Here is a 22,213-nt window from a genome sequence, read left to right on the forward strand (position 1 = left end):
TTATGTAACTGCATATTTATGTAGCATGTATAAAAGCTTTCATGGGAATAATCGATACCACATCCAGGGGAGGAATTAACTTTGGGGAAGAAGAGAGGGAGAGTGAAACTGCAGAAGAGGTTCCTAGGGGGCTCATTGGTAAAATTAAAATCTGAAGCAAATATGGAAAAATGTTACCTGTGATAAAGTTAGGTAGTCAGTATATAGGTATATATTATTCTGTAACTTTATATATGTTTGTAATCCTTAATATAAAACATTTTAAAGAAAAGTTTTCAACTGTAGAGTCTATAAAAAGAATAAACTGAGGGCATACATTAGAGAAAACAACCTCGAAGATAGAAGTTATCGATAAAATCAAAAGCTGGTTCAATAAATATGATCTAGAAAAAGAAAAAACAACTTAAATAGAATGTATAAAAATGAATAAGAACAATATGAGATCAAAAAATGTTAATAACATGGCCAATTTTATTCCAATAATTTGAAAATGCAGATGAAATGGCTACTTTTTTACAAAAATGGATTTATCCTTTAAACAGGCACCACACCCAGATGACTTTACAGATAAGTTCTTCAAAACCTAAAGAACCAATCATTTACAGTTCAGTTCATGTAATAAAGTTCATCTGCCTGATTCATTTTGAGAACTAGCATAAACTGATATCAAAACTAGACAAGTTCTTTAGAGAACTAAAGAAAACCAAAAGCCTATCTCACTCACAAACAATAACACAAAAGATCCGAAATTAAATACAGAGCAAAATTGCATCCAGCAATGTACTGGAAGTATACATACCAGCATTGTTAAGGATAACCCAATATTAGAAAATCTATTATTGTAGAGCAATGGAGAAAAGGTATATGATCATCTCTACAATACTTAAAGTATTTGGTAATAGTACACATTTCTGATCTTGAAGAATAAAACGACTTGGCAAACAAAGAAAAGAACAAAGTGCCTTTAATTTTTTTTTAAAAAAGGTTATCTACCAGAAACCTTCAGAAAGCATCAGGAAGAAATCGAAGATGCAACCCAAATTACTTCTGGGAAAAAGTACCCCTGAAGCTACATTACAATGTTTCCTGGGGAAAGACAAAATCATTATTTACAGATTTCTAATCTACAAAACCCAGGAGAATTATTAGAATACAAAGGTTTAGTGGAGTAACCAAATACATCAACACACCTAAAAACAAAATAGGGGTCCATGGGGGGGGGGGGGACTAAAAGCAACAAAACTGCTAGAGGAAAACCTAAAAAGAAATGTGCAATACAACAAAAAAAATTACAAGATTTCACCCGAATAAACAAGGGAAGGCTTGAATTCATGGGGAAATAACCACATTGCTTGATGGGAGTCTCACCCTGTACTGGTATCAAATCTGGGCAAATTAATCTACCAAGAAACAAATCCCGGGAAAACGTTGCTATGTGGTGACACTCGGTTACAGACTGTGGCCCTAGGGTTTGAGGTTCTGGGCGATGTGCGTGGAAACGCACTGCGAGGCGCCAAACCCGGGGCAGACGAGCCTCGACCCCGCCCGCGGCCCCTGCGGGAGGCCGCGCGGCCGGAAGAGCCGCGTCGGCCCCGCCCCCTCTGTGTCGCGGCGGGGCACTTCCGGCCGCGGCGGGCACCCGCGGTGGGGCCTCGGGCTCCGCGGTCTCCGGCGCCGGGGTTCATCAGCACCCTCGGGCGGGGGCTATGGAGCCCGCCCCAAAAGGTCGTTTCCCCTGCAGTTTCCAGTAAGTGACGGTTCCAGGCTGAGCTGTGGCTAGAAGAGGCCGCGCCGGCATTTTCTTTCTGCCCTTCCCCCAGTTCCCCTTGAAGCCCCTCCCGACCTTCCCGTCACTCCTGGACTGGTCGCCACCACTCCGCAAATCGACCGCGCTCAGGGTGTCCCCAGAATATATGTCTTATCGCACAAGCTCTTGGTTAGTCTTAAAGGATGGCGGACTTCATATACATATGTAAGTAGTAAAATGTCAGTGTCGTTAGGTCCTGCGACTTTAAGCAAAACAAATGTGAGGAAACTAATTTTAGCATAGGCTAATTGGTATAAACAACAAAAGTTCCTAGGGCATCTCATCAACCAAACCAAATTGAAAAAAAACCACATTTGAGGACTTGCTGTGCTTTTAAGAGCGTGTTCATCCGACGCTCCCCTCAGCTGTCCCATTTTAACAGGCCCGCAGACACACCCGGCGGGGATGCTCCTACCTCTAGTCCCTCAACCTCCTTTGGAAATATACCCTTTCTGGCTGCTTCGTAATCTTCCTTCTGCTAATTAAAATCTCTACCCAGGACCTCTCTTCTCAGCGCAGAGCCCCTTCTCCCTTCCCAGCTCCCCTTTTCTTATTTAATAATAGCAACAGTTAATGAAAGAATGTCTTAAGAGTAAGACATTGACCTAAGGGTTTTACACGCATGATTTTATTTAACCATGGCAACACTCCTTGGGCTGATACAAAGGAGAACCCTGAGGCACAGAAAAGTTAAATAATTTGTTTGAGGTAACTAGGTTGGATGTGATGGAGTTGAAATTTGAAGCTCACCCCAAAACTGGTTATATCACCCTGTTCTCTTTCTCAGATATCTGAGAATTTCTCTTCGTTGATTCTTTTGAGAAATTTTTTCTGAGTGCAGTTTAGAATGTCCCTGTTTCTGGAAATTCAGCCTCTGTCTATGAACTTTCTCAGAGCTCTCCTCAGATCGTTGAGTATTTCATTTTATCGGGTATCTAAGCTCCGAGCTTAGAAATATTTTGCATCCCCCAAATGTGCTTATGCCTCCTTAAAAGTGTACTCCTAATCCAATACTCATTAATAGCCCTCTTCCCCTGCCTTAGTATGACTGTCATTGTTATTATCACTGTTCTCAGCAAACATGTAAGCATCTAGTTTGTATAAGACAGTAAAGATAATTGCAGTTTTAAAGAACTCTGAGGTTCCTGACTTCAAGGGGAAATACGACATTTATTCATAAAAAGACCAAGAAAATAGCAGATAAACACTAACTCAATTGCCCTGAAAATAAATTATACAGGAGTGACTTTGGACAAAATAGTTAAGTGCTAGATTTGTTTCCTCCTCTGTAAAATGTTAAGGTTAAGTGAGATCATTAAAATTTGTAAATCTAAGGTCAGAGAAAGGAGTGATTACTGAGGTGGAAACTGTTGGAGAGGCTCTGTAGTGTCTTCTTGATACATTATAGAGACAAGATTAGGTTGAAGCCTTCTTTCAGCACTTTGAACATCTAATAATGGCTATAGACCTTGCTCTGGAAATAAAATTCACCTTTGTACAAATTTTATATTCAGTTTTTAGGAGATTTATGACCCACTTCTCCCCTCTGAAACCTATATGTTAAAAAACCTTGATTTTGATCATTAAAATGAGCTTCAATTCAAAAGGCAAGACAGCCAGAAGTGGAGGGCCTTTATCGTATAAGCAGTGTGGGACCATTGGCGGTTTAAGAAGATATGTCTGGCAGCAGTGTGAAGAATTTAGGGAAAAGCAGAGAGACTCGTTGGTCAATAGGTGGAATAGTTTAGATGGATGAGGAGCTGTTAAAGGGCTATGCCAAGCAGTATTGTGAATAGGGGGAAATTACAAGAAATACTGTCAAGGACAGATCAAAAGAACTTGGTATCTGTCTGAATATGGAATTTAAATACAGGAAGGAGTTAGTGGTAACAAGGTTTGAGGTTCGTATAGCTGTAGTTAGGTCCCATCTCTAATTGTACTAGCTCATTTCTATAGTATACATGCTCTAAGAGGAGATATCAATATTGATCACAGACTTTAAAAAGCACAATAAGGAAATTCTACAAACAACTCTGTACTCATAAATTCAGCAACTCAGATGAAATGGACCACCATCAAAACTACCAAAACTCACCCAAAAAGAAACAGACAAGCTGAATAGTTCTATAACCACAAAAGGGAAACCCTACAGTGCCATGTAGTTTCACTGGTGAATTTTGTCAAATACTTAAAGACAAAATAATAGTCGTTCTACACAAACTCTTCAGAAGATACAAAAGGGAAGAAAACTTCCCAGCTCATTTATGAAGCCAACATTACCTGATACCAAAACTAGATTAAAAAAAACAAAAACAAAAACAAAAATCAATGTCCTTTCATGGACAAAGGTGCAAAAGTTCTGAAAACAATTAGCAAATTGAATCCAGCAACATGTAAAAAAAATACATTGTGAATGAGTGTCATTTATCCCAGGAAGTCAAGGCTGCTTCAGCATTTGAAAACCAATTAGTATAACTCACCATATTAACAGACTACACAAGAAAAACTACGTATGTCTATCCATAGATGCAAAAAAAAAGAAAGAAAAAAGTTGGCAAAATTCAACATCCATGATTTTAAAAACTCCACCATGAACCTGACAGGTTCATCTGTGTTGTGTTGTGTGTGTGTTTAATTCAGCTCAACCTAGATGAGTAAAAATTATATTTTGAGCCCCAAACAGAGCCTAATCCGTCTAGAGGTAATTGGTTATTTAATAGCTGTAGAAATGACCACCATCTGTGACGCAAAGGAATGGCTGGTGTGACTTGCTTGACAAGAGTACTAACTCAGGGGCTGGAGCACCAGAGCAGCTGAGCTTTGTCTGGTCTGACTTGGGCTTCCCAAGCAAGACTGCGTGCTTCTGCAGTCCAGCATCCCTACCTCCACTCCTACCCCATTGCTGACGTGGCAGAGAGATGGCGTAGAGCGAGGAGTGGGAAGAGCATTTGACATGCTTGTGGTGGTCTCTAAGCGATGGGATTCACTACTTTTCTGTGCTTTTTTCCCTATCTTAATTATTTACAGAGAGCAATGAAATAAAACACAAATTTCAGAAAGTATGTAGCTGTCTTTATATCAATGTTACACACACACACACACACACACACACACACACACACACACTTAAAAGGGAATCTGATAAAGGTCATCTACAAAACCTAGCGCTAACATCATACTTAAAGGTGAAAGACTGAATGTTCCCTACCCCCAATATAATATTGTATATCAACTGGAATAAAATTTTTAAAATGTGTGTTTTTGAATCTCATGGCTTTACTTTATGGGGAAGAGAATGTATAAAGGTAAAAGTAAAAGCAGGAAACCCAGTTAGTTGACTATTACAGTATTTCTAGTAAGAGATTCTGGTGGCTTGGACTAGGACAGAATTTCTCAACCTTGTTACTATTATTGTTTGGGGCTGAACAATTATTTGTTGTGAAGGGCTTTCCTGTTCATTGTAGGACATTTAGCTATATCCCTGGCCTCTACCCACTAGATTCCAAGTAGCCACCAATTGTGACAAGATTGCAAGTTATGATACCAAAAATTGCTCTGGACATCAGAAGGAAAAAACAAAACAAAACAAAACAAAACATAGGCCCATAGCAGAATAGAGCCCCCAAATAAACCCATACATATTTAGTCAACTAATCTTTGGCAAGGGTGACAAGTACACACATGGGGAAAGAATAACTTCTTCAATAAATGGCATTTGGAAAACTGTACCTTAGCTACACTACACACAAAAAACTCAAAATGGATTTCAGAATTGAATGTAAGACCTGAAACTCTGAAACTCCTAAAAGAAAACAAAGGATAAGCTCCTTATCAGTCTTGGTGATGACTTTTTTGGATTTGATTTGTGTTTTTAAAAGATCATGTGACTGTGCTTTGTCACAAATCAGATCTTGACACTCTCTTACTTAAAACCCTATAGTTGCTTCCCACTATATTCAGGATGAAATCTCAACTCCTTAACATAAAGCTGGGCTTATACTTTTACATCGTCTGGTCGTTGCTTGCTTACTATTTCATTTTGTACCACTCTGGTTTGACCAGTGTGCTTGAGATTTCCCTACCGTCTTACTGAACAACAGAAATGCTAAACTTGCTCCTGCCTCAGGGCCTTTGAACTTATCTTCCATCTTCTTCAAAGTTTTTTTCCTTCAAGTTTGCACATGGCTGGCTGACTCATCTTTCAAATGTGAGGTCAAGTGTCACCTTTTTAGAAGCAGACATTTCCTATCCACCAGGGCATTATCAATTATATCATTTGTTTATTTTCTTCATAACACTTACCATTAGGAATTATTTTATTTTTTCTCCCTAAACTAGAATGTAAGCCTGTAGATGTAGACCTTGTCCATTTTGTTCACCACAGTATTTTCAGTACTGAACCAGGGGCTTAATAAATGTCATGTATGCATGCATGAACTAGGAGAAAAATGATTTTATCTACAGAAATGTCTAAGTCTCCAGAAGAGCTTTGTTTTACTTCAGAGTGAAGGCTGATAATAGATGATCCAAGGAAATGTTTATTAAATAGAAATGAGGGACTGGATATATGAACAAATAAAAGGAATGTAAGAGTATTATATTCACTAAAATTGTATGACTACATGAAATTACTAAGAGCAGCATTTCTCAAAGTGTGGTGTCAAGGCTTTTTGAATTACTTGCAGTCTCCCTCCAGATTTTCTAATAGTAAATGAATTTTGAAGGGATGCAATTCAGTCTATAACCATTTGTGTTTTCCTTTATCAGTGAAGAAAACCAGTTTGACACAATGTAATCCAAGAGTATCACCAGGTCGATACTAAATTCTTGTTCTTTTAAGCTGTACAGCAAAAATAAACTAAAACAGGGTGCTTATTTTGATTAAATCTGCATGTTTTGACGACATCTGTCTTCAAATTATATCTAGGAAAAGTTGCCATTTAATAGAAATACAAAACCATTTTGTAAATAAATATACCTGACCCTCTTTCCATTTAGAATTGAAAACATGGTTTCTGTTTCCTTTGTCCCCAAAAAACATCATTTTGCTTTTTAAATTCTCTAATAATTTGTTGATATTTTGGTTTTACAGACATGGCAGGCAGGTTTTATAGACATGGATAAGAAGTCCACACACACAAGTCCTGAGGATGCCGGGAACAGCAGAAATGGAGGTAGGAATTTTTCTTGCTTTAACATCTTTTGAGTAATTTCAGATATGTTTTATGAATTATTTTGTTTCCCACTGTTGCTAATGTTTGAGAGAATAACTGTTACATTATATATCAATCTAAGACAAACACAAACAAAAGAAAAAAAAGCAAAACCAAAAACACCGCCAATCCCGACATAGATCATCGACATCTTATTCTTCAGATGACTGTGTGTTTCCCTCCTCCTCCTCATCTTCCGGAAGCCAGACAGATTCAAGTACTGAAGGTATTTCTTCTCGCCCTGTTAAAATTTTTTTTGTTTTTAAGTTAGATGATTTAGAAATAAAATTCATTAAAACTCCTTTATAACTTCTGTTTATTCAACAAATGTTCACTGAGGGTACCACTTAAGTGTCAGGTGTAATGGTAAACATGGCATGGTCCCTTCAGCCAAGGAACTTTTATTATATTGGGCAATAAAAACAAATGGTACATTACAATGCAGATGGGTGCTATGACTTGGTATGCATGTATCAAAGGGACCAGGGAGCGCTTTGGAGAGGAAATAATATCTAAATTGAGAACTGGAGGATGAGTAGATATTCTCCAGGCAGAACCAGAGGAGTGGAATTCAGGAAGATTTATTACAGGCTGAAGGAATTACATATGCTAACCACTGCTGACATTCGGGTTTCTGATTCTTTCTCAAGTAATATGCTTACACTTCTATTAGTTGATTTACCAATGGATTGTTCAGAGTTCTTGGTTGTAAGCAAAGGCAGCTGACTTTGGCTGATTTAAATGGGAAAGGAATTTATTAAAAACATATTGAATAACCCACAGAATTGCCAAGAAACGTAGAGAACCAATCTCTAAATATGGAAGGGAACGAAGTAAAACTTGGCAGCTATAATCAGAGGCATAGTCATGCCCCAGAGCGCAGTCTGGTAAGGGCACACTGACAGCCTTGCCACTACTGAACTTGGATGCCCCAACTTGCATTGCCATAGTCACTAAATACTACCACTGTCAGCACTGCCACTGCTGCCACTAGACATTGGATATTACTGCCGCAACTGCAGAATGGGTTCTTCACTGCCACTAGACATGGGGTATTTTTGCCACATGGCAGAGCAGATCTTTCACTATCTCTGCTACTTCGTATCACTAGCTCCTAGGCAATGATTGACTGTGCCTAGATCACATGTCCATGTCCCAGCTGCATAGGAAACTGGGAGATCAAGTATTGGCCTTTCCAGCATAGATGGTGGGAGGAATGCAGAGGAATATTCATGAAACATAGGAAACATAGGAAGGAGAATCAGAGACTGGGCAATCGGAATACGATAGCCGTTCTCCACATTCAACTCCAGACAATATCCTTTGATTAGCTCACTTTAAATTACTCCTTTGTCTCACCTTTATCCTCTCAGGGTTTGCTATTTGTATTATGATTAGTTTTACGATTAATTTTATCATTAACTAGGCATCAATAAATATTATACTTGTAATTCTACTTTTTATTCCATCAACTTTAGTCAATTATTTTACTCTTTTTTATAAGCACTCCTACCTTTTCCTCCATCTTTTCTTGGCACTTTTTTTTACATTTTCAATAGTTGGATCTACATTCACAGTCTGATCTATGACCAAATTAACTCTCATTTTTTTTTGTCCATAGATTCACTTTAAGGTTCAAAACCAATGATCAGCACTTAAGTTACTATCATTCTACGCATATGTTTGTTGTAGTGCCAAGTATTGTGCTAGGATTAGATTTCCCTTTCGTGGATCTAATGTCATGGTTACTGGGACTCTCAAGGAATAATGTTTCCAGAATGTTTCTAGTCACAGCATCAAGCACATTTATATTTTATCAGTTGCTAAAACCATACCCTGTCTTAGTATTGCTTCCTATTTGAACCATGACTTTCTTGTATAGTTTTTGTTTTTCATAGTTTCTAGTTCTAACATTTGTTTTTTATTGTTGACAGAAAGTTAGTGTAACTTCACCATAATAAAAAGATTTTCCATTCTTTTGATCATAGAGTTCATTTCTTTTCCCTGGAGGTGTTTTCACCTGCCTGTTATAAACCAGACCACTTCCATTTTTTTTTTTTTAAATCTTATTCTTTTAGATGCTACCAAGGGAAAAATAAGAGAAAGAAGAGAGAAAAGGAGTAAATGAAGAAAAGAAAGGAAGGTAGGTAATTGTAAATAATATTTGGCCATTAGAAGATTCTGTACTTTCTTATCAATTAAGGAAAACAAAATCTACAGGGAATTTGATGAGATTTAAGGGAAGGAGTGTTTAACATAATAGCTAATATAGAGCTAACCTAATGATATCCTTATTCTTTTTAAATAATGCTCGGAAAACTGAAAACTATGCAGATAGGTAAAAACTTACTTGCCAACTTTGAGTCTTATTTCAAGGATGAGGTGGTAGAGATGTGAGAGGTAGGGGGTTGTCTTTACATTTCCAAGGCAGGGGCGGTAGGGAAATGCTCACCTAGTTCTCAGTGTTATCTGTTCATGTAGGTATCTTCTAAAGTGTCCATCAGTCTATCTGGTCCCCGGTCACTGATCCACATGATCTGGCACTGAGATGCTTTCATTCCTGTCTGCCTAGTCCCTTCAGGTGTGGTGCCTCACTCTCTGTTACTCCCATTTCCACATTACAGCCTGGTCAGCATAACCTCCTCTCCCAGTCATTGTTACAATTCCAGAGCTCTGAGTTCCCATTTCCCTTCCCCCACCTAGACTCCTCATATTTGTGTGGAAATTTACTGCTTTCCTGGTGATCTGTGAATCAGGGTACAGGGCCTATCTTTTTAAGGTAAGGTCTGTCACTTCCCTAGAATGTCCTCTCTCCCTTAGTTTAGGGAAGTTTCTTTCTATTTTCCTTGCATCTTGGGGAGGTGAGACTCATACCAGTTCTTCCAGTTATATTTCTCCCAAATATTTTATCCACATAAGGAAACTTCTATATTCCTCTAATGGACTATATTTTTAGAAATCAAGTTCAGGTAGACTTCTTTTGTTCTGTTTACTACCCTGGTTTATTCCTTCCCTAAAACAATGAATTCACAGCTGCCTAATACTTAGAAGGAGTGTGGGAGTAGGGATAAGGAAAAGATGAAATAATAAGAAAAAAAAGTTAATATTTCAAAAATATTATCCTGTCACATAAAAACTTGTTTAAATGACAAATTTGTGGAATAATATTTGCTAATATTTATCAAACACTGACTATGTACCAGACATTGTTCTAATAACTTTGCATGTTCTCAACTAACTTAATCATCACAATAATTAAATAGGTACCATTGCTATTCCTATTTTACAGATAAAAAAACTGAGATACAGAAGGGCCAAGTAATTTAACTAAGTTTTGTACAGTAGTGTCAGAGCTTGTATGTAAACCCAAGAAGTCCGGCTCTGAATTTCTCCTTCCTAACCACTATGTCATTGGTTCTTGAATGCCCCACCCCCACACGCACTGCCAAGGGACATTTGGAAATGCATAGGGGATATGGATCTGGTTTTCCAAAAGACTTGGAAGTTACTGGCATTTAGTGTATAGGGGTCCAGAATGTTAAATGCCCTGCGGTGTGAGGAATGGTCTTAAACAATAAAGAATGGACCCATCCAAAATGTAGACAGAACTCCTTTTGGGAAACACTACATTACACTATACTAGTTCTGAATAGCCAAGAGTGACTTGAAAAGTTTTAAAAAATGTAAATAGACTACTCTTCATAGAAGATATTACAAATGTTTTCCAAATATAAATTGATAGACAATTTTATACTTAGTTTTTTAGAGATTTTTCAGGGAATGGTTAAGTCCCATATTATATAAAGTAATATCTTCCAGAATATGAAAGGACATAGAATGCCTTTTAATTGATTTTATGACGCTAATACATCACAGACAAATTAGATTTTGAGAAATATTACTTGAGACAAAGTAGACATTTCGTTACGATAAAAGGGTCAATATAGCAGGAAGCTGTAACAATTATAAATATATTCACACCATAGTGGGTTGAATAGTATCTTTCCCCAAATTCATGTTCACCCAGAACTTCAGAATGTGATCTTTATTTGAAAAACAGAGTCTCCAGATGTAATTAGCTAAGATAAACTTATACTGGAATGGGATGGGGGCAGTTCTAAATCCAGTGACTGGTGTCATAAGAAGACAGCTTAAGTGGACAAAGTACTAGAAAGATTGAATTAACAAAACTAAAGAAGTAATAGAAAATCTGAATAGAACAATAACAAGTAAAGAAAATGAATTGGTAACTAAAAATCTCACAAGGGAAAGCCCAAGCCCAGATGGCTTTACTGGTGAATTCTAATATTTAAGGAAGAAAGATTACCAATCCTGTAAAAATGTTTTTAGATAATAAAGGAAGAAGAAACAATTCATGATGCATTTTATGAGACCAGTTTTACCTGGATATCAAAATGAGTCAAACACATTGCAAAGGAAATTGCAGACCAATTATTATTTGTGAATGTGTATACAAACTTTGTAAATGAAATACTAGGAAACTGAATCCAACAGTGTTTGAAAAGGATGATACATCATGTTCCAGGAATGCAAAGTTAGTTTAGTGCCCCTAAATCAATTAATGTAATATATGATATTAATCAAATAAATAACAAAAACCACATTGTTCCAGTACACAGAAAAAGCATTTAAAAAAAAAATCAAGCATTCTTTAATGATAAAACTCTCAACACGTTAGGGATAGAAGGGAACTTCTTCAACTAGATAAAGGGTATCTGCATGCTTCATCGTGCTCGCTGAGGAAAGGACTATTTCCCCCTAAGATTAGAAACAAAGCAAAGATGCTTTACCCTCTGACTGGGAACAAAGTAAGGATGTTTCACACTTCACGTGCTTGTGGTTCTTCTTGCTAGAGCTGTGAAGCAAGAAAAAGTCATCCACCTTGGAAAGAAAGAACTAAAACTTTATTTATTTGCATACATGTTCCTGAACATAAGCAATCCTAAGTCATCTAAATAAATAAATAAATAAATTACTATAATAAACAAGTTTAGCTAGATCAAGATACAAAAATCAATTGTATTTCTATAAACAATGAACTATATAAAAATAAATTTAAAAAAAACTATTCACAATAGTATCAGAAAGAATAACATATATAGGAATAAATTTAACAAAAAAATGCAGACATTACATTTCTGAAAGAAAGAAGATCTAAATAAATTGAGCTACTCCATGTTCATAGAAGACTCAGCATTGTTAAGATGGCCATTCTTCCCAATTTGATCTATAGATAGAATATAATTTGTACTAAAATTCGAGCAAGGTTTTTGTACAGATTGACAAGCTGATCCTAAAATTTGTATCCTAAAATTTCAAAGGTCCTAAAAAGTCAAAATAACTTTGAAAAAGGACAACAACTGAGGGCTATCCAATTTTAAAACTTATAAAGCAATAGTACTCAGGACAGTGTGGTATTGGTATAAGGATAGATGTGTAGATCAATGAAACAGAATTAAGAGTCCAAGAATAAACCTTTGTTGACAAAGGGGCCAAGGTAGTTCAACAGATGGTGCTGGGACAATTAAATATCCAGATGAAAAATAATAATAATAATAATAAATCTTATATCCTTATGCCATATGCAAAATTTAACTCAAAATGGATTATTGGTTTAAATGTAAGAGCTAAAACTATAAAGCTTCTAAAAAATGAAAAGGGAAAATTTTTGTGACTTTGGTTTGGATAAATATTTCTTGGATATAACAACAAAAATGTAATACATAAAAGAAAAAATAATAAATTGGATCTTATAAAAAGTAAAAACTACTGCCCTTCATAAGACACCATTAAGAGAATGAAAAGACAAGCCACAGAGGGAAAATATTTACAAATCATATCTGATAGAGAACTTATATCTGAATATATAAAGACCTCTTACAATTTGATAATAAGACAAATAGTCCAGTTATTTTAATGAGTAAGATATTTGAATCAACATTTAACCAAAGAAAACAAGCAATAGCTAATACAGACGTGAAAAGATGCTCCATAACATTAGCTTTTAGGAAAATGCAAATTAAAACCACAATGAGATGTCACTACATACCCAGTAGACTGTTTTAATAAAAAAGATTAACGTTACCATGTGTTGGTGAGAATGGGGAGAAACTGGAACCCTCCTACATTGCTGATGGGAATGTGAAATGGTACCGCCACGTTAGAGAAACAGTTTGGCAGTTTCTTAGAAAGTTAAAATAAATATACCATTGGATCTAGCAATTTCATTTCTATAGATCTACCCAAGAAGAACATGAACATATGTATACACAAAGACATATGTGAAATTGGAAACAATCCAACTGTCTATCAACTGGCGAACGGATAAATGCAATGTGGTATATCCATACAATGGAATGTTAGTCGACAACTAAAAACAGACTACCGGATACATGCTACACATGGATGAACGTCAAAAATATTGTATTAAGAAACCAGACCAGAAGACTACATATTGTTTGAATCCATTTATATGAAATTTTCAGAAAAGGCAAGTCTGTAGAGACAGTGGTTTCCTGGGACAGGAGGGTCACAGTGGGGACTGACTGAAAATGGGCACAAAGGAACTTTTTGTGCTGATGCAGATGTTCTAAAACGGGACTTAAGTGACACCAGCAATATACATGGTGATTGAACAACATGCTTCTGAACAACCGAGTCAAAGAAGCAATTAAAAAGGAAGTTAAAAACTGTTGTGAGACAAATGAGAATGGAAATGTAACATAAGAAAACTTATTAGATGCAGCAAAAGAGGGGAGCTCATAGCCATAAATGCCTACATGAAGAACACAATAAAGATCTTAAATAAACAACCTAACTTTATACTTCACGGAACAGGAAAAAGAACAAGCTAAGCCCAAAAGTTGTAGGAGGAGGGTAGTAACAATATTCTGAGTGGAAATAATGCGACAGAGCCCTAACAAAAACTCTGGATACCAAGGCTTGTGTGAGCTTCCTGCTTGGCGATGCTCAATGCATATTGTCACACATTTTTATGGAGAACCCCCAAATACGCAATTGATGTCAGAAATGAGATTGGTCTTTGAGACTTTGGAAGATCCTTACAATGGAATGCACTGAAATCATAAAAAATACTGAGGAATCCTTTACTGATCAGGAATGGACTCTGAGTTTTGTACACACAAAATGATGTGTAAAATGTGTTAGCATTTATGGAAACTGGTGGTGAAGGAAAGAACCTATAGACTTTTAGCCTGTAAATGAATACAAATGTTTTTGGAAAGATACACAAGGAACTTTTAAGATTTGTTGTTGCCTTTGAGAAAAATTAGGTGACTGGTTGACAAGAATGAAAAGGTGACTTTTTTAAGTTTCAAACCATGTAAAAATAATCACTACTCAAAAATAAATAAATTTAAATAAAGTCTATGTATCTCTATCTTATTGAAACAATCATTAATATGTTGGGTTTTTTGTTTGTTTGTTTTTTTAGGACAGAAAAGGAAACATCAAGAAAAAGAGAAGAAAGAAAAAGGAGGAAACACCGCATTATCACCTTTCAAGGTATCGTGTACTTCCTTTTATGGTACTTTTAGTATTTGGTTTGCATTTCCACTGGTTTGTCAAGATCACAATTATAATGTCCAATATGTTAAAGAAAAAATGATCTATATAATTTTGCCTGCTGGTTACATACAATGTTTATATACTTCAAAATTTAGATTTAAAATTTAGATTTAGATTTAAAATTTAGATTAGTAGAGCAGACCCACATGCTTCAAAATGTCAAAAAATGCTAGTTGGTTTAGCTTAGTTTAGTTTTGTGCTTGAAAAAGTACAAATTAGTAGTTAAAAAATAGTCATGGGGTTGTAGAGTACAGCATAGGGAATATAGTCAATAGTATTGTAATGGCTATGTGCGGAACCAGATGGATGATAGAGTAATCGGGGGGATCATTTCATAAACTATATAAATGTCTAACCAGTGTACTGTACACCTGAAACTAATTCAAAAAATGCCAGTTGGATTATTTTTAACCTCTGTACCTGGAGAGAGAGGACATACAGTGAGTTGCCTACTTTTAAATTTTATTTTAAAAAACATGTATTAACATATTTTATATAATGTTATTAGAGTCATTTAGTGTAATTAAAATACAGAATTGTAAGTCCTTCGAAAAAGGAATCTGTTAAAAAAAAGTCCTATGACTCTCAAAATAAATATGATAAAAATGACACAATTGATTTTCATTTTGTCTTCTATCTTATGTGGAACAGTTGGGGCACCAGCTGCTCTTCTAAATCAGGTGCTTACAAATACATTTAGAAAATTTTTTACCTTGCTAAACATGATGTCCAAACTTGAATACTTCATATCTGTATTTGTGCTTACATTTATTTTTATATTTGTCCACACTTTTCTATGGGGTTCAAGAAGACAGAGGCTTCTAGAAAAGAAATTCTGTCACAGGCTACAAATTGCATGCCTACCCGGAGCAATAATCTACTTCAAATTAATAGACCATGCAGGCCTCCTCAAAGAAGATGATGGTATTTGAGTCCAACTTTGAAGGACGAGTGAGTTTTATTAGGCAGAAAAGAGGACAACGAGTATTCCAGGCTGTGAGAAAAGCACGAACAGGGACATATAGTAACGAAAGTTTATTTTGTGTCAGGATATTTGCAGTTGGAATTAGAGCACAAGACAAGAGATGGCATGTAGTAAAAATTAGTTCAGAGAAGTAGTCTGGGGCCAGTTTGGATTTTGTTCTGTAGGGAGCATTTGAACATCTTAAAACACAGGAATGACATTCTCTGTGTTTCAGGAAGATAGATCAATATCAGAATGACTTGAAAAGAAGAAACCTATTGGAAGCTATTGTAGACTTGTGAGGAGGAGAAGCATTAATGCAGCCAATTTATAGATTGGGCGAAAGACAATTTTGGGGTCGAAAAAGAGAAAACAGAAGAGATACTGCAAAGGCAGAATCTGCATGACCTAATAGCTGGATGTGGAAAGTCTGGAAAGCATAGTTTCGTAGAAATTCGATGTTTTAGTGGGAGAAATTATATTAAAGAAACATCCTAAATGATTTTATTTCCCTAAATGTTGTTTTAATACTATGCACATAGTTCTCAAAGACAGTACAAATCTTATATATTAAAAGATTTACAGAATGGATGGTGCTTTTATAATACGTGTGATTAATATTGGTGGGTTCCAGGCAGACCTGGCACGATACGAGTTTTCACACTCAGTGGAGGAGTGCTAAGTCACGGGTAGGCAAGAGTGTTACAACATCAGCCCACCTTGGTGTGACTGGTGTCCTTATGTGCCACATAATCAGCTGGTTCATTGTAGAGGAGAATCTGGCTACTACATAACTAAACCTTGTCAAGTTAGATAATTAAAGTCAGGCAGATAAAGGGTTCAAATATAGAAGGTCTGTTTCCTAGGAATAAGGAAATATGCTTTAATATCTCAAAGACTGCATATAAAAAGGTATTTTTACAGTCCTATACTCCACAAAACATTTCATTTACGTTTAATACACATTTCAACTGAAAAGTTCTAAATAATATCACATTGCAAATATGTTTATTTTGCAGTAATTTTAAGGTAAATGGAATCATTTTTCTGAAAAATCTAATGTCTAATGTGAAAATTCTGTCATAAATTTTTTGATTAGAATGGGACACTCAATTATATAATTGACAGACTGAAATTTGCTATGTGACCAGCTATTACAAGAATTTAGATAATTGCTAATGACTTATTTCTTTTACATAATGGCTGAATGACTGGATGTCATCTCAAAAAATAAAAAATTAAAGTTTTAACCTCTCAATGCTTAGTATTGATAAAATGCAGTATCTCTCGGTCTTCCTCATCTCGATAAATTTATAAACCCAAGCATTATCTGGAGATCATTCTTGATTGTTATTCATCTCTCACCGCTCCCCTTCCATTACGACCACACACCCATTCACTTAGTCACAGTTGCTATAGGTTTGCTCTCCTAAAAGACCTTACTTACTTACTTCCCCTAAAAATTAAAAAGTGAATCTTCAAATTCCCAGAGTCCCTTGCAGCTGAGAATGGCCATTTGGCACAATTTTGTCCAGTGATGTGAAGCAAAAGTCCCTAGCATATTTATAAGGTTAAAAAACATAATTCTCATAAAATAGATTGGGGGCATATGCCAAAGTTTTATTTAACTCCTTTATTAGGGAATCAGCAAGATGACAAAGCTGATTCAAAAAACTTAGATTTTTTAAATAGTAAATAGAGGTGGTGGTGGAAAAAGGAAATGCTGAGATAAGGTTGTTAAATTTGATATAAAACTGGTTGAAGATTTTATTACAGGGCAATAAAATCAAGGTTATCCTTTCTACTGAATAGAAAATAAAATCATTGCACTTCATCTATTTTTCTTTAAGTTAGCTTCCAGATGTATTGAGTTATTTCTTGTGTTGATGTGTGAGCTCTAAACCATAGTAAACACTGTGTCAAAGTTACAGTTTCTGGACAGCTGGATGACTGCCAGGCAGCTGCCTTAAACAGTCCTCTAGTGTGGCATTAAAAGGTCATGCAGTTACCGCTTTAACTTTATTTTTACATTTTGAATAACCGTATTCATGAACACTCTGGTCTTACTCAGAGTTGAAGCTTCTTCCGGTCCCCAGCTGTAGTCTGGGCAACCTGCAGGGGTAGGGTCTCTTCCCCTTTCTCATTGCACTGGACTGGGTTAACCGGTTACAAGGGCAAAGCAACCTCTCACCATCCGCCCAGCTGCGGGTGGGTTCTGGCAGTCCAGGCAGCAGAGTTAACAGCATGGTGGCGTCAGATACTGCTGGGTAATGGGAGCCATGCTGAAGAATAAACATACATGTGTGCTGAATGTCACAGAGTAAGGTTCTATTTGTTCCTGAGAAGACAAAAACTATAATGTAGTGAGAGTAAATAAAATTAATTTTTTTTAAAAAGATAAATGGATAGACAATAGGAATTACTATTTCATATAGCCAAAGTATTATATCTGTTATAATCCGTTGTATCTCACTAAAATTTATGGTCAGTTACTCAATCAAAGATAGTTCTATCAATTATATTTAATAAAAATTAATTAAAAATTAAAAAACAGACAATATATGGCTAAACAAAAGAAGTTTTGAAAACTCTAAAATTTTACCTGGCAGTTGGCATTGGATTTTATTTTTGTTGAATTAGAAACTCTCTAGTAAGCTAAACTCCTAATAAAATTTATGTAAAACTTACATTTAGTGCTTGATTGATTTGAAATAATTTAAGGTCGGAAGTTGCTGAATATTCTAACATTCAAAATAAGGACCCGAAATTTGCAAATCCAGGAAATTTACTGTCAGTTATTTCTATTGCCATTCCTTTCCACTCATTCTTTATAAATCTTATTTATGGGTTTTTTTTTTTTTCTGTAGATCTGGAGTAAACTAAACCATCATTTGAAATTTAGATTTTTCATAGGTGCATTTTATTTTTCTTCCATATTTTAGGCCACAGGAAATGGAGTCAATGAAATAAAGCTACAGTATATAAAACATTTAATCTGATGATAAAACCGGATGATTAATTATATTATTAAAATTTTAATGACTATGTATTATGAGTTTGAAGTAAAGCTCCAGTGTAAATTTAACTTATTTTTCATGGTCTAATATGCTCTCATCTTAGCACGATGATGCCCAAGGTTTCTGTTTTCTACTCTAAGTATCAAGAAAAATGTAAGTATATATAATAGAGCAAGTAATGAATTTATTCTAATCAATTTAAATTTTTATCTGCAGAGGGTCTGAAACCAGGCTGAACTTCTTGATTTCCGAAACTCAGCCTTTTGGGGCAAGGTGGCCAGACGAGGATGCAGAGCCCAGCCCCTTGTGGAACCTACGGAAACGCTCGGGAACGGGATGCCATTTACATCATGTCTAGACCCCTGAGACCAACCTTCACATCCTCTGTAACTACACAGTAAAGACTTGGGAGATCACATTTTATTTATGAAGGTCTGCATCCCATATTTGAGAGCCCGAAGTACAAGCCAGTTGTGGCAACTTTAGGATGTTCATCCTGCATTCAAATATTTGTCAGGGAAGGAAGAGATTGAGTCTTTTTCTTGAATGTTATGCCTAATAATTGCATCTAAAATGCTTACATCAAAGTCCTACGAAAAGAAGAAGACTTACAGATGAAATGAAAAAAGTAAAGGCTTGTCAGTACACTTCTTATTTAGCTCTTCTTCCCAAGTTTTATGTTACTGTCTTTCAGTAATCTCTCCTTTCAGCAAGTGTCAGTTTTCATAATCTCAATATTTGTTTTGGAGCATGATACAATGTTCTTTTACTCTTGTTGCTCTAGGTACTATGGTTATGTTTTCAACCAAAAGTTTTCCCTTCTCCAAAAATGATCGCATTGTTTTATAAAATAAGAAAGGAGAGAGCAGTTCCCCAGGTCAGCCTTTCATGTTGCCTCTTATGGTTTTATACATTGTCAGACGTTTTGCTCATTTGGGCTTCTGGGTACAGTGTATTTAGTCTAACCATGAACTTGAAGGTCTGCTTAGAAGTGAATGAAGGAAGAGAGGGTAGGTTTTTTTTGAATTGGAAGTAAAGGCACTGTTATGTTGTTATTCAGGCAAAAGAACTTAAAATAATCTTGAATACCGTTCTGTACTGAAGTTAGAGTTTAAGATGTTATTCATATTGCTATACAGTAGTATTGTTACTGAATTCAATTCCTTAAAGGGTTTTTCCCCCAGGAATAGTAACTCAAAGCAAAATTATAATAGGATTGTACTTAAATTAAGCATCTTTATCTTTGATTACAGAGAGATTTAACACATGAGTATATATCATCCCTCGTCCCATGTTGTCTTGGGCTTCTAGTATTTGTATATCAAGAAAGTTGTTTTCTTATATTTTAAATGATGACATTTCAGAAATATACTAGCAGAGAACACAGATTTTTTTTTTGTTTACTGAAGAAATAAAGGCATTTTAATTTGTGAAAAAATGTTTTCTTTTTTCCAGGAAAACTAATATTCATAATTGTAGAGAGCCATGGTCTCTTCAAAAGTGTAAAATAAAATATAGGCATTAGACATTAAAGTTTTTTTCAAAATTTTGTTTCAATTTGTAGGTTAGTTAAAATAGTGCACATGGTTTCTGAGGGAGAGACTAACAGAAGTGTGGTCTGATGGAGGTCTGAAGTCATTTCTCTGCACTCTTTCCTAAGTTCAAGCCTGTGTTTACCCATATAGATAGTGTTTAAAATGGGTCAAATTATTTTTTAAAGCCTGATTTTAGAGAACTATAATGGTTTGTAGGATAAAAGTTAAATTTATGGAATCATGTAAAAATTTTTCAGAAAAACAAGAGGTAGTCTTTTTTTTTATCACAGTCGACATACTATATTATATTGATTTCAGATGTACAACGTGGTGATTAGACATTTCTATAACTTACAAAGCGATCGCTCTAGTAAGTGTAGTACCCATCTGATAGCAAGAGGTAGTTTTAATGAAAAGAATATGAAAAGAGACTTTCAAATAGAAAAACTGTGGCCTGCAACCAGGAGAGCACGCTTGTCTCTACCAAACCGTTTTCCTCTCCATCTCCTCCTCAGCAGAGGCTGAAGGACCAGGAAGCTGATGAGGCTTAAGCCAGGGCCCTGCCAAGACCCAGGGATGGTCCTTAGCCCTGGGCTTCCACGGTCTCCATCTCCTGTGCTTCGTAACACCAAGGCAGAGGGCCAGAGGTCTTACCACAGTATGGCTGTGTCTTAGGGTGCCTGGTGCCGGAAGTTGTCAGGAGCCATCTTAAGACTAGAGGTCCGCCATTATAAATTACCAGGAAGGTCACGTAGCCAGAAAGAACTTGTTCTTCTTTTTGCATAAGTCACTCAGTACCTTCTAACTAAGCAACGGGAAGCCGCAATAACCGCAGGACAGAACGACGCTGATACCAGCTGGCCAATCAGATCATGCCATATACTCCTCTTTCCCTAATCAGCCCTACCCCTTTCTCTTATTTCCTGTATAAAAGCAACTGCTGCTCAGAATAAAATTTGAGGCTTGATCAGAACACTGTCTTGCCTCCACTCTTTTCTCTCGTCCGTGTTACCCCTCTTTTCTTTAGGTTGGGTTCTCCTCGGTTCTCCCACCAAATAACTTGTCCCGCGGGCGGGACAGGAAGTTAAGTGTGTATTAGGGGAAAAACAAAGTTTGAAATGTGTGGAACCAGAGAGTAGTCTATGGAAAATACCCAATAATCAGATATGTAAAATCGTTAGCAGATGATTCCATTTCTATCTATCAAAAATATTATCTCCACAAACTTGATATACTTGATAATGCAGCACATATAATTACAAAGGCTTGTTTGTTTGCTTATGGAAACCATACAAAATAGAATTTATCAGAATTCCTTTTTATGTAGGCCACAGACTTACAGCAGAGCTACAGCTAGTATACCTGTGTGTGAAGACACATTTGTTTATTTTGCATGGTATCGTTTTATTAATTAATTAATTTTTTAGGCAAGGCAACCTCACAGATTGCAAGGACCTTGTCAGTTTACAATTCATTATTTTTTTTAGTTTTTGCACCTACAGCACCTGGTCTTCTTAGATGGTCTCCCATCCAAGTACTAACCAGGCCTGACCCTGCTTAGGTTCGGAGATCAGACAGGTTTGGGCTCTTTCAGGGTAGCATGGCTGAAGACTTTGTACACTGTCATTTAAAGAAACATTTTGATTAACCAAGATTAAAGGAAAGACAATTATCTTTCAATTATGTACGAAAAAAGATCACAAAATTATTTTATTGTGAGGTGACAGTCAAATTATATTCCTCCCTAAAAAAAAAAAGTAGAAAAAATAATATAGAGATATATGAAGCAGTTAATTAAAACTCAATGTTATTTTTCTGGATTCCATGATATTTGTGTTATTTGTCAAGTTACGAAATTTGTAATTTGTGATTTCTGTTATTCTAAACAGATATTCCCATAGAGAGTACCTAATTTTGTATTTTTTTTTCTTTGTGAGCCCTCTAAATTGCATAAGCTTTAGGTCTCATAAACCTAGCTCTATCCCTGCTCCTTGTACAGTGTGTGTGTGTGTGTGGGGGGGGGGGTAAATTCCATCACTTTTGAGAGGTGTCTCTGGGCCAAGCTGGAG

The 22,213-nt window shown here is 36.0% G+C and overlaps 1 long non-coding RNA gene and 1 pseudogene across 2 annotated transcripts; one reads left to right on the forward strand and one right to left on the reverse strand.

Moving 5' to 3' along the window:
- Window positions 1–1,622: 1,622 nt before the first annotated feature.
- Window positions 1,623–21,776, forward strand: LOC107521658. Of its 2 annotated transcripts, none has more exons than XR_004955105.1 (7): window positions 1,623–1,972; window positions 6,900–6,981; window positions 7,103–7,246; window positions 9,099–9,163; window positions 14,495–14,565; window positions 18,826–20,836; window positions 21,229–21,776. It is a non-coding gene; the product is annotated as an uncharacterized LOC107521658 (long non-coding RNA). The 2 variants fall into 2 exon arrangements; XR_004955104.1 differs by having other exon boundaries at window positions 1,623–1,747.
- LOC118613082 lies at window positions 21,638–21,756 on the reverse strand (annotated as a pseudogene).
- Window positions 21,777–22,213: the final 437 nt, after the last annotated feature.

This window comes from Rousettus aegyptiacus, unplaced genomic scaffold (assembly GCF_014176215.1).
Source record: "Rousettus aegyptiacus isolate mRouAeg1 unplaced genomic scaffold, mRouAeg1.p scaffold_m13_p_17, whole genome shotgun sequence".
Classification (NCBI taxonomy): domain Eukaryota; kingdom Metazoa; phylum Chordata; class Mammalia; order Chiroptera; family Pteropodidae; genus Rousettus; species Rousettus aegyptiacus.